General features: G+C 42.1%; 1 protein-coding gene across 1 annotated transcript in view; it reads right to left on the bottom strand.

Annotated features, from left to right (window-relative positions):
* FBXO42 (F-box protein 42) overlaps positions 1-9,501 on the bottom strand; it is a 98,560-nt gene extending 89,059 nt beyond the window's left edge. The window contains exon 1 of the mRNA XM_027110030.1: positions 9,383-9,501. The gene's annotated coding sequence lies outside the window, so the exon portion shown is untranslated. The remainder of the gene's footprint in view (positions 1-9,382) is intronic.
* Between the last annotated feature and the right edge of the window lie 5,312 nt (positions 9,502-14,813).

Here is a 14,813-nt window from a genome sequence, read left to right as displayed (position 1 = left end):
TCTCACTGTTGTGGCCTCTCCCGTTGCGGAGCACAGGCTCCGGACGCGCAGGCCCAGCGGCCACGGCCCACAGGCCCAGCCGCTCCACGGCACGTGGGATCCTCCTGGACCAGGGCACAAACCCACATCCCCTGCATCGGCAGGCGTACTCCCAACCACTGTGCCACCAGGGAAGCCCTGAAGACTATATTTTTAAAAGTTACGTATGGGACTTCCCTGGTAGTCCAGTGATTAAGACTCCACGCTCCCAATGCATGGGGACCGAGGTTCAATGCCTGGTCAGGGAACTAGATCCCGCATGTTGCAACTGAGATCCCGTGCGCAGCAACGAAAATCCCGCGTGCTGCAACAAAGACCCAACACAGCCAAATAAATAAATTTTTTTAAATAAAAGTAAGAGTTATGTATACTGTAGTATAGAACAAATAAACGTGAACAGTACTAAAAAAATAAGATTTTCAGTTTAAGGAAAGAGAGACAAATATAAAATCTAAAGAAAAGAACCCTGTAAAGGTTCAAATTAAATTGGAACTATCAATATGAAGTTTTGATTTCTAAAAAACATATTTTCTATCTCTGCCCACTGAAAGGACCTAGAAATAATGAAGACCCAGTAAGCAATGAGCATTCGTAGCACTCAGATCTTGGTTTCTAATGGCATTCTCTGTAAAAGTAACTAGGTCTTCCTAGAAAAATGACTGATTTCGGGTCAAGAACAGAGAGAGTACAAGGTGCACCTGGAAAATCTTGCAAGAGAAAACAACCCAAACACCAAAGGGCACACGGGGCACATCAAAAGGACACAACACTAGCTTGAAGACACTCATACTGGTGAAAGTTCTGTTTTAAAGAGACTAATGGGGCTTCCCTGGTGGCGCAGTGGTTGAGACTCTGCCTGCCGATGCAGGGGACGCGGGTTCGTGCCCCGGTCCGGGAAGATCCCACATGCAGCGGAGCGGCTGGGCCCGTGAGCCATGGCCGCTGAGCCTGCGCGTCCGGAGCCTGTGCTCCGCAACGGAAGAGGCCACAACAGTGAGAGGCCCGCGTACTGAAAAAAAAAAAAAAAAAAAAGAGACTAATGGCTGTAACTAACTGTAAAATAATGAATAAATAAAAATTCACGTGCCTACAATGATACAGAAAATAGAAAAGAAACTCATTTGCTACCACTGAGGTGACCAGTTCTTCACCAAGAAAATTTACAATGAAAAGCAAAGAATTAAACAAAACACCCTGCCTTATTAGGAGAGACTTTTAGTAGTTAATTCTCAGTTGATTCTCATTTATTAGCCAGCTAATAAATGTGGAAGGAACACAACAGTAACAATCATCCTTTTGCAACCTCCAATGAAACAACTGATTCAGGCAAGGATCTCTGACGGACGTTAAAACCAACAGGTGAAAGATGGAATAGAGTAATTGTGTTGTATTAAATTGCTACCCACAGATTACTTGATCCATGTAAAGGGAAACCTTTACAATGGAAAGATCTAGGACTTGCACATTAACCAAGTGATCAAATTCAGCATCATTATAATGGCAAAAGCTGACATCAAGTGTGATACAACTTGAATACACAGTATCACAAAGGATTGCAAATTGTCAATTGTCTTAAAAGGTGATAAAGGAAGGACTTAATTGACACAAAGAAATAGTAAGACAAATCATGAATGTGGAAGAGTCTACCAGAGACCCAGACTGGTCTCTTCAAAAAGGCAGTGTCGGGCTTCCCTGGTGGCGCAGTGGTTGAGAGTCCGCCTGCCGATGCGGGGGACACAGGTTCGTGCCCCGGTCTGGGAAGATCCCACATGCCGCGGAGAGGCTGGGCCCGTGAGCCATGGCCGCTGGGTCTGCGCGTCCGGAGCCTGTGCTCCGCAACGGGAGAGACCACAACAGTGAGAGGCCCGCGTACAGCAAAAAAAAAAAAAAAAGAAAAAAAGAAAAAAAAAAAGGGTGGTTATTTGGGCAAAAAAAAAAAAAAAAAAATGGGAAGGGGAGGAGCCTATTTTAGATTATGAAGCAAAAACTAAACAACAGCCAAATGCAACTTGAGAGTCCCAACTAGATCCTGGTTTGTACTTTAGACCTTTGCGCTAGCTGTTCCTTATGTCCCCACAACTTAGCATTAAACATTCTGCCTTGTGTCTTTCAGCCTGAATATCACCTCTCACTGAGGCTTTCTCTAAACCAATCTCAGTCTTCCCTTTTAGCTAACTCTCTTTTATTTTCTTTGAAGTATTTATTACTGTCTGAAGTTTTGTTCATTCATTAACTGCTTTCTTCATTCTCGAACGTAAGATCCTAGAAATCAGAGCCCTTGCCTATTTTGTCCACTGTAACCCTAATATCTTGAACCATGCCTAGCACACAGCATTTAATAAATGTTTTTTGAATGAATGGACCAATGAACAAAAAGGCAAAAAAGACTCAACAGACACTTAGGATCATGCAATGCCTCAGAAAGCTCACGAAGAACATCAGCCCAAAAGAATCAAACGCATACACTGAATGAATATTTGAGTGCCTAATATGTAAGTACTAAATGTGTACAGAAGACACTAAAAATATTACATGTGAATTATACTGCATGATATATTCCTTTTAAGTATTTGGCAGGAATTCATTAGCACAGGGCAACAGTGGTTAAGTGGTGGAGCATACAGGAGATACTCTACAGAGCTGGATAGAGTAGTTAATGAAAAATATGCCTCCTACCTAGGAAAATGAACATTCCAGTTATAAAAATGAACATGATATACATGAGAGGCAGTGAGACTAGTCTGGCTTGAACAGACCGCATGATGGGTATCATGTAAAATAAGGCTGGAAAGGTACAATGAGGGCCAAATGGAGAGCTTCAAAGATCAGTAAGGGAGTAGGCAATAATGAGTTACCGTAGGTTCCCGATCAGAGGGGAAACATTCAGATCGCAGTCCCTTAAGATTGGTCTGTTGTAGTACTGTCACTTCAATCTTAACCATTTCCAAAAATTACCAAGAAGAAAAACTCAAGTAACAGCAAATACTTCTTATGCAGTGTTCACCATGTGTTAGACACTTAGTTAAATATTGCACACGTATGTCATGCAGTAGGAATTGTAACTCCCATTTTGAAGATGAGGGAGGCTGAGATCATACAACTAGTAAGTAGCAGAGCCCTGGCAACAAGACTAGTTAAGAACTACAGCAGTACTTCAGTCTGCCCTCAGCTCATAAAAGCCTGGTCTAGAGTCATGTCAGCAAGTATAACGAGGAGCAGGGAAACCTAAGGGATACTGAGGAAGATAATACAGATCTACATGGCAGGATACAAAAGATTTTTTTTAAAAAAAGGGTATTAACAAATGACTCCCAGTTTCATGGTCTATCAGACCAGAATAAACGTATTCTATCCACAGAGATGGGAATATTAAGAAGGGAACTTGGTTAGTAAAGGTTTTTATGTTAAGGGCGGTAAGAGGTGAAACAATGGACTCAGTTGTGAACACGTGGACAGCAGAGTTAGAGGATATGCTCTATAAAGTCCCTGGAAAACCAAGAGGCATAAAAGAAAGATCACATCTAGATGGATTTAAGAGACATAAGGGCAGTGATACCAAATGAAGACATGAATAAGCCCAGTTCTCCAATCAAATACAGAAAGGGAAGCACGGGAGAAACCAGAAAACATGTATTCCTGCTACAGGTATGTCTGCGTACAGGACAAGTATGCCATTGGACTATGCTATGAGGAAGCTAGGAGACAAGTTTCCCTTGTCCCAGTTTTACTGTTCCATAAAACAATGTAATAATAATGTGTAAGATTTAAGTGTTTACTATATGCTAGGCAATGTGCTGAGAAAGTTCACACGTATTCCCACATTTAATTGTCCCAAAACGTGGGGGCATCATCCTCATTTTATAGATGAAAAAACTGAGGCTTGGGCTTCCCTGGTGGCGCAGTGGTTGAGAGTCCGCTTGCCGATGCAGGGGACGTGGGTTCGTGCCCCGGTCTGGGAAGATCCCACATGCCGCGGAGCGGCTGGGCCCGTGAGCCATGGCCGCTGAGCCTGCGCGTCCGGAGCCTGTGCTCCGCAACGGGAGAGGCCACAGCAGTGAGAGGCCTGCGAAAAAAAAAAAAAAAAAAAAAAAACAAAAAAACTGAGGCTTAGAGAACCTAAGGTGCATACCCAAGCAAAGTAGCAGAACTAGGGTAGAGGCCTGGGTCTACCTGGGGCCAAAGCCTATGATCTTAATTACTATACTGAAATAAATAATTATCAAGCCAGCCCACAGAGCACACGTAAACCATTAAGCTTCCTGTGTGTGTGTGTTAATATACACCTTGACATAAAAACTGCCATTTTAACCATTTTCAAATATGCAGTTCAGTGGCATCAAGTACATGCACATTGTTGTGCAACCATCACCACCATCCATCTTCAGAACTTTGATCCCAAACGAAAACTCCATATCCATTAAAGGTAGCTCCCCTTTCCCTCCTCTCCTCAGCCCCTGGCAACTACCATTCTACTTTCTCTCTCTATGAATTAGACTATTCTAGGTACCTCATACAAGTGTAATCATACAATATTTGTTCTTTTGTGGCTTATTTCACCTACCATAATGTCTTCAAGATTCATTACCATTAAGTTACTTATAAGTTAAATAAAATGTGAAATTCTAACGCACACATCATTATGCAGCTCTATAGGGAATTATATTCCAAAATTCCATTATGATTTATGAAACACACTTGGAAGAGAGAACTGCATTTACTGGGAAAAAAAAAAAGGTGGGGGGACGTAAGGAAGACAGACAAATCAAAATTTGAAGGACCCACAGGAAAGTAAAACTTCAGATTCAGTAATAAGGAAGACAGCAGCTTGCTTGCTTTTGACTAGACTGAAGGATCTATCTAAGTATCTCAAGGCAAAAGCTAAGAAAGCAGTCCTGCAGAACAGACTGCAAACATTTAACACTGCTGGATCAACCAAGAAAAGACAAGACACTGTCGCTTTTTGGCAAAACACAGCAAGACTACTAAGCAAAAAAGCTTTAAAAATAAATACTGAAACAGAAGGATAAATTCCATTTTCCCTTGATTTGCATCTGAAAAACCAGCAGATGGGAGAGGCAACATTTAGTAAAACTGTATTGATCAATTTATAATTAACATCAATCTTTCTCCAAACAATGCACCAAGAGGTTCATTCTGGAAAAAAATGTCTTGTTCCCTAGATAGTAACATGAATCAAACATTTAAAATGAGAATAATAAAGGAAACACAAATTTGGAAGAGTATGCCATACCAGTGAATTCCTTAAAATAGCTGAAATAAACGTATCCTAAATGTTAAATATTCTAAGGGAATATTAGTAGCTAAAACTGGAACTTGCTTGCCTTTATAGAAATTAAATGAACTGGGACTTCCCTGGTGGTGCAGGGGTTAAGAATCCATCTGACAATGCAGGGCACACGGGTTCGAGCCCTGGTCCGGGAAGATCCCACATGCCGTGGAGCAACTAAGCCCATGTGCCACAACTACTGAGCCTGCCCTCTAGAGCCCACGAGCCACAACTACTGAGCCCCCGTGCCACAACTACTGAAGCCCATGCACCTAGAGCCCGTGCTCCGCAACAAAGAGAAGCCACTGCAATGAGAAGCCCGCACACCACAACGAAGAGTAGCCCCTGCTCGCCGCAACTAGAGAAAGCCGCAGCGCAGCAACGAAGACCCAACACAGCCAGGAAAAAAAAAAAGAAATTAAATGAACTACCTGAAATCTATGTATTACTAGGAGACAAGAGAAAATATGTTACTATTTAAGCTAAGTTACTGTCCAGAGTAGTAAAATTTACAAGTAACTATTGCTTTATAGAATATCTGTACATTTATCAGATTTATATATATAAACAAGCATCAAAGTACCACAAGATACTTCCACCTTTGAAGCAAAACAGCCACCTTTGAAGCAAAACAGAACAGCAACACTAGAAAAAATTAAATAAAAAGCCTAGGAGAAAACTTTAGAAATTAAAAAGTAGAAACTTAATAAAGGAAGAATCAGAATTCAAAGCAAATTTGCTTTCCGATACATGCATGAGTAAGTAAGCACAAAATTAAGCTATACAGGAGTACCACTAATTTTACAAGATAATTAGAAGAATGTCATAAGAAACAATTTTAAAAATAAGCTGTAGTGTTATGAGCTTCATACTGGGCAATTTTAAAATGACTTGTCTGTAGGTCATACCTTTCTACATGTGACAAACTGCCACAATATAGAAGAATGAACAAACACATCACCTTCACTTCCTTGTCAACCACCACCTTAAAGCACTCATGTTCAGTTAAGATACAGATGGTATGTGTTCAATACTGCACCACTTACAGATTCCACTCAATCCAAAAATCCATAAAATTTCTGCAATGTAGGTGACAACATGCTAAATTAATCATAAAATACCACAGCACTAAGATGAGGAACTTGCATTGAACAGAAGTTTAACATCAGAGATGCTAAGCAGCCTCGATCTACATAAATAGATTCTATAAAATAGTTTAGTATACTTCTGGCTTAAACTGTCAGCTTCACCTCAAAAGGAGAAGGACCTTCTTGCTTTATTTATTATTGGGAGACCGGAGACAGTACTAATAATCACTTACAGTCAACATTCTAAGGGACTGACAACTAAACATTTATTAACTGAATGTGATCAAATTCAAATCATACAGTACTTCTTGTGCCAGTTTACAAAACAAAAATAAAAGCATCACCACTCTAGAGCTGTCACCACTTAGTAATTGGAGATATTTGAAACTGCAGCTGCAATGTTTGTGTTTATTGCCTGTGCATATGACTCACTCTCAAAAAGGTTCTCCCAAGACTGGTGGATTTTTGAGAATGCAGAAACCATAACTGGGGCATACTGTGTGGGAAGTGTCATGACAATGAATGAATAAAAGAGGAAAAGAACTTGTGACAGAAAATTTTTAAGTTTTTATAAAAAGCAGGTTGCTCACAAAAGGCATACTTTTCTGCAGAATAACAGGAAAGGTTGGGGAAAGACATCCTGGCTCTGAGAAGCCTTCCTTGACTCCCTTGGTCGCATTCAGTGCATTTCTTACACTACAATATATTTAACTAGTTTCTCAGTCTGGCTCCCCGACCAGACTGCAGGCAACTTGAGACCAAAAGCTGTTAGAATCATCAGTACCTACTTCCCAAAATGTCCAACACACAGAGGGCTCTCAATAGGTATTTTCATAAAACTGGTATTGAATAATCAATCTTACATTCACCTTCTATTTTACAAAGCACTTTCACAAACATTACTCTTTTGCTTCACATTAACAATCTTGTGAAGTGGGAAGGGCAATATTTAAACAAATGGCTTCTAGTTTTATATAGACTAAAACAACCCTGAAATCACAAAGATAATCACGTATTTGTTCATCTTTGAGATAACTTCTCCTTGGGACCTCAATATTCTTGTAAAACCTAGAGGTTTTGCTAGCATTTTCACAATGGGTAGCAATTACACAGCTCTGAGTCCTACAGAAGAGTTTTAACTATATAAAGCGGTGTTAGAGAAGGCTCTTCTAGAAATCAGACATTTAAGAAGCATCCTAAGCTATTTTTCCTGATCCTCTTTCTTTGTGACTCTGAGAAGGCAAGAAATTGCAAAAGGCAAAATGCTGGAGAGTGAATGATGTCATGGATGTCATGAAGGTGCATCAATATCTGATGATGATTTAGCACAACAATGCAACACATTATGCCAAGAAGTATAATGTCAAACCACCAGGATGTTTCATGATTTCATGACTCTATATTAGCAAATTGAAATGGAGAGTGGCTCTCCAATTGTCTAAAATGGAGAAGTTGTTGGTTTAGGTTTATGTCCTTAGCAAAGGCACTAAGAAAATGTACAAATCTCTATGGAAAAGGCTTTAAGAAAAGAAAAAAATGGTCAAAAAATTAGCTACTATTAAACTAAACAGTTGTCATTTTAACAATTAAAAGCTTTTTGAAACAGACAAAACACCCATGGGTCAATGTAGATAAAGTAATATATTCATACTGGGCTTGTCAAAAGCAAACAGTTACAGGATATAAAATGACAACATACAACAGAAAGGAAACCAATCAGATTATACACATGAATACGCTCAAAATTAGGGATCTGAAACAGAGCACCACTATTCACTGTAAAAGCTATAGACTGAATCTTAAATGTTCAATTCTAACTGATGCTATTTCCTCTCAAATTTTCCTTGTCCCTTTAAATCCATGACGTCATCATTCTTAAACACAAATTTAAGTTATAAAAGGTATTTGGTGTGCCCAAGCCAATGCTATCTCCTCAACAATTCCCCGTAGCACAACTGCAACTGAAGCCTTCATTCCTCAAGGAAGAGACCACAAGGCTTCAAACCGGCTTCCCTACTTGAAAGAAACAAAGTCTCCAAATTAGCATTTGAACAACAACAACAAAAGTTGTTCTCAAAAAGGGTAAGTATAGTACAATGTCCCTGCCAGCAAGCGAGAACTGGTAATGTGTCTGAATCTTCACGCTGAGCAGTAGGAATCCCACCACAGAAAAGTCCAAAGACTTTGGCAATTGAGAAATGAAGCATTTATTTTCCTAATAAAATTCGGGAGATTAACAGACAAAAGCAATTGGGTATTCCGAATCTCAACAATCCAAAGGTTTCAAAGGATCGAGAGGACTTCATTAGCCCCGAAGTTACTTTCCAGACACTATCAAGATCTTACGACTGTTTTTTTCTTCGTTTACAAATTGGTTCCCACCCTCCACGGTTCCCTTTGCACCAATTCTCAGCAGAAGCCTTCCACGGTCACAACGTGGGCCGCCGTCTCAATCAAGGAGATCCGCAGTTCCTACCTCACTGGGGGAACACTCAAAAAACTAAGGGGTAGGAAAGGCTGCTTGTGTTTCATTTTTTAAGCCAATTCCAAAATCTTCCTTTTGCAGCTTCAGAGATGCTGGCCCCTCGCCGCAGCCCCAATTTTGGAGGGCACCGAACTCCGGCTCCTCTCAAAAGGCGTTAAAGATTTGGGGGTGGGGTGGAAGATAATTTGACACCCCAAAGCCATCCTTACACTGGTCACACACCCTTTCGTGGCTCCGGTGCGGGGACGAAAACCGCCGTGCTAGAGGGGAGAGGCCGGGTTCGCCCCCATCCCAAGGGCTGCCTGGAAAGGGGTTCTCCTCCGCCCTGCCTCACCCGGGGAGGCCGAGAATGACTACAGCAAGGCCCCCAGGCCAGCCGGCACCGACCCCCGCGCGGGGTGCAGGGCCTGCGCCGGACCCGTGGCATAAAGGGCATAAGCCGCCAGCTCCCCGCCGCGGCCCCGGGAGAGGAAGAGGCCTCACCTGGCCCAGCCAGCGCCACGCTCTCGGGTACGCTCCGCTGGCGAAGAAGGTGAGGGAGCCGGGGATAGGATCTGAGCAGAGGCGCTCCGCCGCAGGCCGCGCTTGCCGCACTCGGGATTCCTCACAGCTGGCGGGACACCCAGCCGCTCCGAGCCGCCATCTTTCTCCGCTCTAACGCCGCAGCCGCCTCCGCCGCCGTCACCGCCGCCGCCGCCGCTCTTGCTGCTCTGGCCGGGAAAAGACCACACGGAGCGCGCATGCGCCGGGGACCGGCACACAGGACACACGCGCGCGCACACACGTCAGTGCGGCGGCACCGCGGCAGGCGGCCTATGGGCGGCGCCATGTTGGGAAGGTACACGCCGCGGCCCGCCGCCCCCACCCCCCACCCCCCTGGTCCCCGGAGATTCTCCGAGGTTGGAACGCCGCCTGGAGCCAAGCTGGAGTGAGAAAACCTCGCGCTTCCGCGCTCGCTTTCTTCGGGTGCCTACAAACGGCATTAGAACTGCACTCACCCTCCTCTGCACTGCTAGGGACAACTGAGCAGTTTTCCCAACGGCTTGAGTCTATGATAGATGTTAGACCAGGAATTAATTCACGTGTACCCCGAGGGCCCGATGAGCACAAGCGCTCTTGATGTCAACTGAAGGAGAGAAACTCAGTGCCTTGGTTATGCAACCGAAGCCTCCCATAATTGTGTACCAACCATTGTGTGACTTGTTACTAGCTCCATGTTTCAGATGAGGAAACTGAGGTGCGGGATATATCAGTTATTTTCCCAAAGCCACATATCTGGGGAGTTGGGGGGGAAGGTAGGATTTGAACTCAGGCGCTTCTGGTTCCCAAGCTCTTGTACTTTCCAGTATCACTATCACTGGTTCCAGCAAAATCCCCCTTCCAAGGCAGCAGCCTGGTGTGTAGGTGAGAACCTCCGTGAATTACCTGCACAGCATGTGGTCTAAGGAAATGCCAGAGATACAGAGCCCAAGGGCTTCAGTCTTCATCCCTTGCGCCTAAAAATGAAGCAACCTTGAGCTGCCAGCCCACCACCCTGGGTAAAGTGGACCTTCTGGGACATCTCTTAGGACATAGGGCTGGGCCAGAACCCAGGTCTGCTCTCAAGTTGGGAAGGCAAGATGCTATTGAACAAACTTGGGTCAATCTCACACTAGAAAGCACTAGATCAGTGTTCCACAAACTTGAATAATGCAAAGACCCCTGGGTAAACACTCATGGAATCCCAGTATGAGAAACACTGATTTAAGAAACTCAAGACTTTCAGTTAGGAAATATCACTGCAAAAGAGAAACTTGGCAATTATAAATATAAATAAATATTAAAATTGTATCATTAAAAATCCCAAGCTTAAAAATTGTCATAGAACTTGTGAACCCCACCACCCTGACCCCCAAGTACCCTGTAGACTCAATGTTAGAAACACTGGACCAGCTTTTGAGCACTTCCTTTTAAAAATGCAGGCTCCACCTTTTGGCTCTCTGAACAGTACCATGGAGGTCAGCAAGAACAAGCACCTTATGAATAGCAGCAAAAAGGGTACCAAGAAGAAAGTGGTTGATCTGTTTTCTAAGAAAGATTGGTATGTTGTGAAAGCACCAGCTATGTTCAATATAAGAAATATTGGAAAAACACTAGTCATAAGAACTCCGGGGGGACTTCCCTGGCAGTCCAGTGGTTAAGACTTTGCCTTCCAATGCAGGGGGTGGGGGTTTGATCCCTGGTTGGGGAGCTAAGATCCCACATGCCTCATGGCCAAAAAAACAAAACATAAAACAGAAGCAATATTGTAACAAATTCAATAAAGACTTTAAAAATAGTACGCATCAAAAAAATCTTAAAAAAAAAAAAAAAAACCTCTGGGAACCAAAATCCCATCTGATGGCCTCAGGGGTTGTTGTTTTTGAAGTGAGCCTTCCTGATCTGCAGAATGATGAAGTTACATTAAAAAAATTCAAGCTGATTACTGAAGATGTTCAGGGGAAAAACTGCTTAATTTCCATGGCATGGATCATACCTGTGACAAAAGGAGCTCCATGGTCAAAAAAACAGCAGATCGTGACTGAAACTTATGTTGATGTCAAGACTACCAATGGTTATTTGCTTGTCTATTCTCTCTTGGCTTTACTAAAAAAATGCAACAATCAAATTCAGAAGACCTCTTACGCTCAGCACCAACGGGTCTGACAAATCCAGAAGATGATGCAGACAAATGACTAGATAGAAATTGTCAATAAGTTGATTCCAGACAGCATTGGAAAAGACATGAGGCTCACCAGTCTAATTATCCACTCCATGATGTCTTTGTTAGAAAAGTAAAAATGCAGATATATATACATATGTATAATAGAATCACTTTGCTGTACACCTGAAACTAACACAACATTGTAAATCAACTATATTTCAATAAAAAAATTTTAATAAAAATAAATAGACAATAAAGTAAAAATGCTGAAGAAGTTCAAGTTTGAACTGGGAAAACTCATGGAGTTTCATGATGAAGGTAGTAGTTCTGGAAAAGCTACTGGGGGTGAGATAGGTACTAAAGTTGAATGAGCCAACTGATATGAGTCATGAGTCCAAGAATCTCTTTAAAATTCACTCTTAACAGTGACAAAAATAAAATCTTACTTGTATAAAAAAATGCAGGTTGCAGGGCTCACTTTAGACACTGACTCAGACTTCTTCTAAAGCTCCCCTGGGATTCCAGTTAGGTTTGGAACTGCTAGATTATGTTAGAACAGGTTCAAATACAGAAACCACTCCACCCTGAATCTCCTAGCTCAAGGACGGCAGGGATTTTTGTCTGTTTTGTTCAATGCTTTATCACATAATTATAGAGACTGGCACCCTGTAGGGACTCGCTAAATATTTGTTAAATGGATGAAAGAATGAATGAACTGGGAATTTGAAAACTAAGAGGGCATTCAGTCAAATATTTAGTGAGCACCTAATATGTGCCAAGCCATGTGGTATGTACAGCAATGTACTTTTAAATAAAACAACAAAGTCCCTGCCCTCATGGAGAGCCCAACAGTTTACTGGGAGAGACAGACAATAAACAAATAAATAAGCCAATATAAAATTATCAATTGTGATAAGCACAAAAGTATTATTATTAAAGCAAAGTCTTTAATAATAATCACAGTCGATGTATATTGTATACTCTCATTATGTACCAAATACTGCTAAGTAAGTGCCATTGTTGAGCTTATTTTACAGATGATGAACCTGAAGCACCCAGGGATTAAGTGACTCAACTCATGGTCATGGGTAGGGTTTGAACGCAGGTGGTCTCACCTCAAAGCCTTTGCTATTGAACTCTACACAATGTTGCTTCTGACAAACAACAGGACATAAGATTGAGGTCAGTTTATATACGGCCTGGAATATCAGGAAGAAAACTGGGTATTACCTCCTAGGTCATGGAGATTGGGGGGCAAAGAAGATATGTGATGAAATGGTGTTTTAGCACAATCTCTCTGCAGTGTGAAGACAGATTGGGACATGGCTGGAGGTACGGGGACAAGATATAAGGCTAGGATGAGAGGAGTGGCTATGGTCTCTCTCATAAGTATCATGCAGAGTTCATCCCCACAATCCATTACTGAAATTCATTTCTTATGCTCTTACTTATTTAGAATAAATAATATATGTACATAAAACAAAAGTCAAAAGGTACAAAAGGACATATAATAAATATTAAGTCCATCCTACCAGTCCCCCCAGCTACCTGGTAAACCTTGCCTCTCCACCAAAGTGACCACTGTTACAAGTCCCTTGTATCTTTCCAGAGATGCATATACAAACACACACATACACATATAAATAGATAAGCCTACAAACAGCAGCCGACTAAACACACTGCTCTGGATCTTGCTTTTTGTTTAAACTTAACTATAGTTCTTCGAGATCATTTAATGTCCGTTTATTTAGAACCATCTAAGTTAACAATTCATTCTATTCCTTTGCATGGCTGGACCATATAGTTTTAAAATGAATCCTCTAGGGATGGACATTTGTTTCCAGTCTTTTGTGATTATAAGCAAAGCAGCAATGAATAGCCTCATAATTTTATTTGCATATGAGCCAATGTATCTACAGGGAAATTTCCTAGAAATGCAATTGCTGGCTCAACGGGCATGTACATTTTAAATACTGGTAGGTTTTGCCATTTATTTAACTGTCTACATAGCCCCACCTTGGAAATCAGATGGAAAGTCTTCTCACTATGGGCTTTGCTCTTATATTCCTATCACATACCAGAGTGTTTCACGTGATAGATCAAAGGGACCTGCAGGTCTGAGTGCAAATCACTAAGCCCCAAACATGAAGGGTATAACAAACATATTTCACAAGAAAGAGAAGCTCATGCTTTAGGGTCTCTGCCCGTGCCTGTTTATGCCACTGCCTCAACTTTTGGGGCTCTCCCCCTGGAGGAAGAAACTTCCACCACTTCCTCAATTTTAGACCTTACTTGGTTCCATCCCCTCATTTTACAGATGAGGAAGGGACTTGCCCAGGAGGCCTATGTGATTAACTAGGGCTGGCCTCTTGATTATCCATTTAGTGGAAGAAAAGCTATTTCCTTTGCAAAGGAAACGAGCTCAATCAAGCTCCAAGATATCTATCTTTCTGGTCTCTTAGTAGATTCAGTCTTAAGAATGCCCGCCATGGGACTTCCCTGGTGGTGAAGTGGTTAAGAGTCCACCTGCCAATGCAGGGGACACAGGTTCAATCCCTGGTCTGGGAAGATCCCACATGCCGTGGAGCACCTAAGCCCGTGTGCCACTACTGAGCCTGTGCTCTAGAGCCCACGAGCCACAACTACTGAGCCCGCGTGCCACAGCTACTGAAGCCCACGTGCCTAGAACCCGTGCTCCGCACCAAGAGAAGCCACCACAGTGAGAAGCCTGCACATCACAATGAAGAGTAGCCCCCGCTTGCCATAGCTAGAGAAAGCCCATGAGCAGCAACGAAGACCCAACGGAGCCAAAAATAAATAAATTAATTAATTTTTAGAAAGATAATTGGAGAATATCAGAAACAATTTAAAAAAAATGCCCAGCAAATTCCTTTGTTAAGTAAGGCTCATTGCCAAATGTAACACAATTGTAATAAACTGTCTCCCTCTGCTGGTAACATACTGCAACTACAAAGCCTAAAACGACTTCATGACTTGCAATTACGGAAAACTAGACATAGGTGATGACTGATTGATGGTCTCATCCACCTTTCTGCTGCCAAGGCTCAGTTAGGATAATTTACTTAAAAGAATGAGTTCACGGGAGGATATATTCAAAGTAAATATAGTTCCAGAGAGTGAACAGACAAAATCTTTTTTTTAAAATTTATTTATTTATTTATTTTTGGCTGCATTGGTCTTTGTTGCTGCGTGCAGGCTTTCTCTAGTTGC

The sequence above is a fragment of the Aethalodelphis obliquidens genome, unplaced genomic scaffold (genome assembly GCF_003676395.1).
Source record: "Aethalodelphis obliquidens isolate GAN/ISIS:26980383/991018 unplaced genomic scaffold, ASM367639v1 scaffold9, whole genome shotgun sequence".
Lineage (NCBI taxonomy): Eukaryota > Metazoa > Chordata > Mammalia > Artiodactyla > Delphinidae > Aethalodelphis > Aethalodelphis obliquidens.
This window is presented reverse-complemented; position numbering and strand designations above follow the sequence as displayed.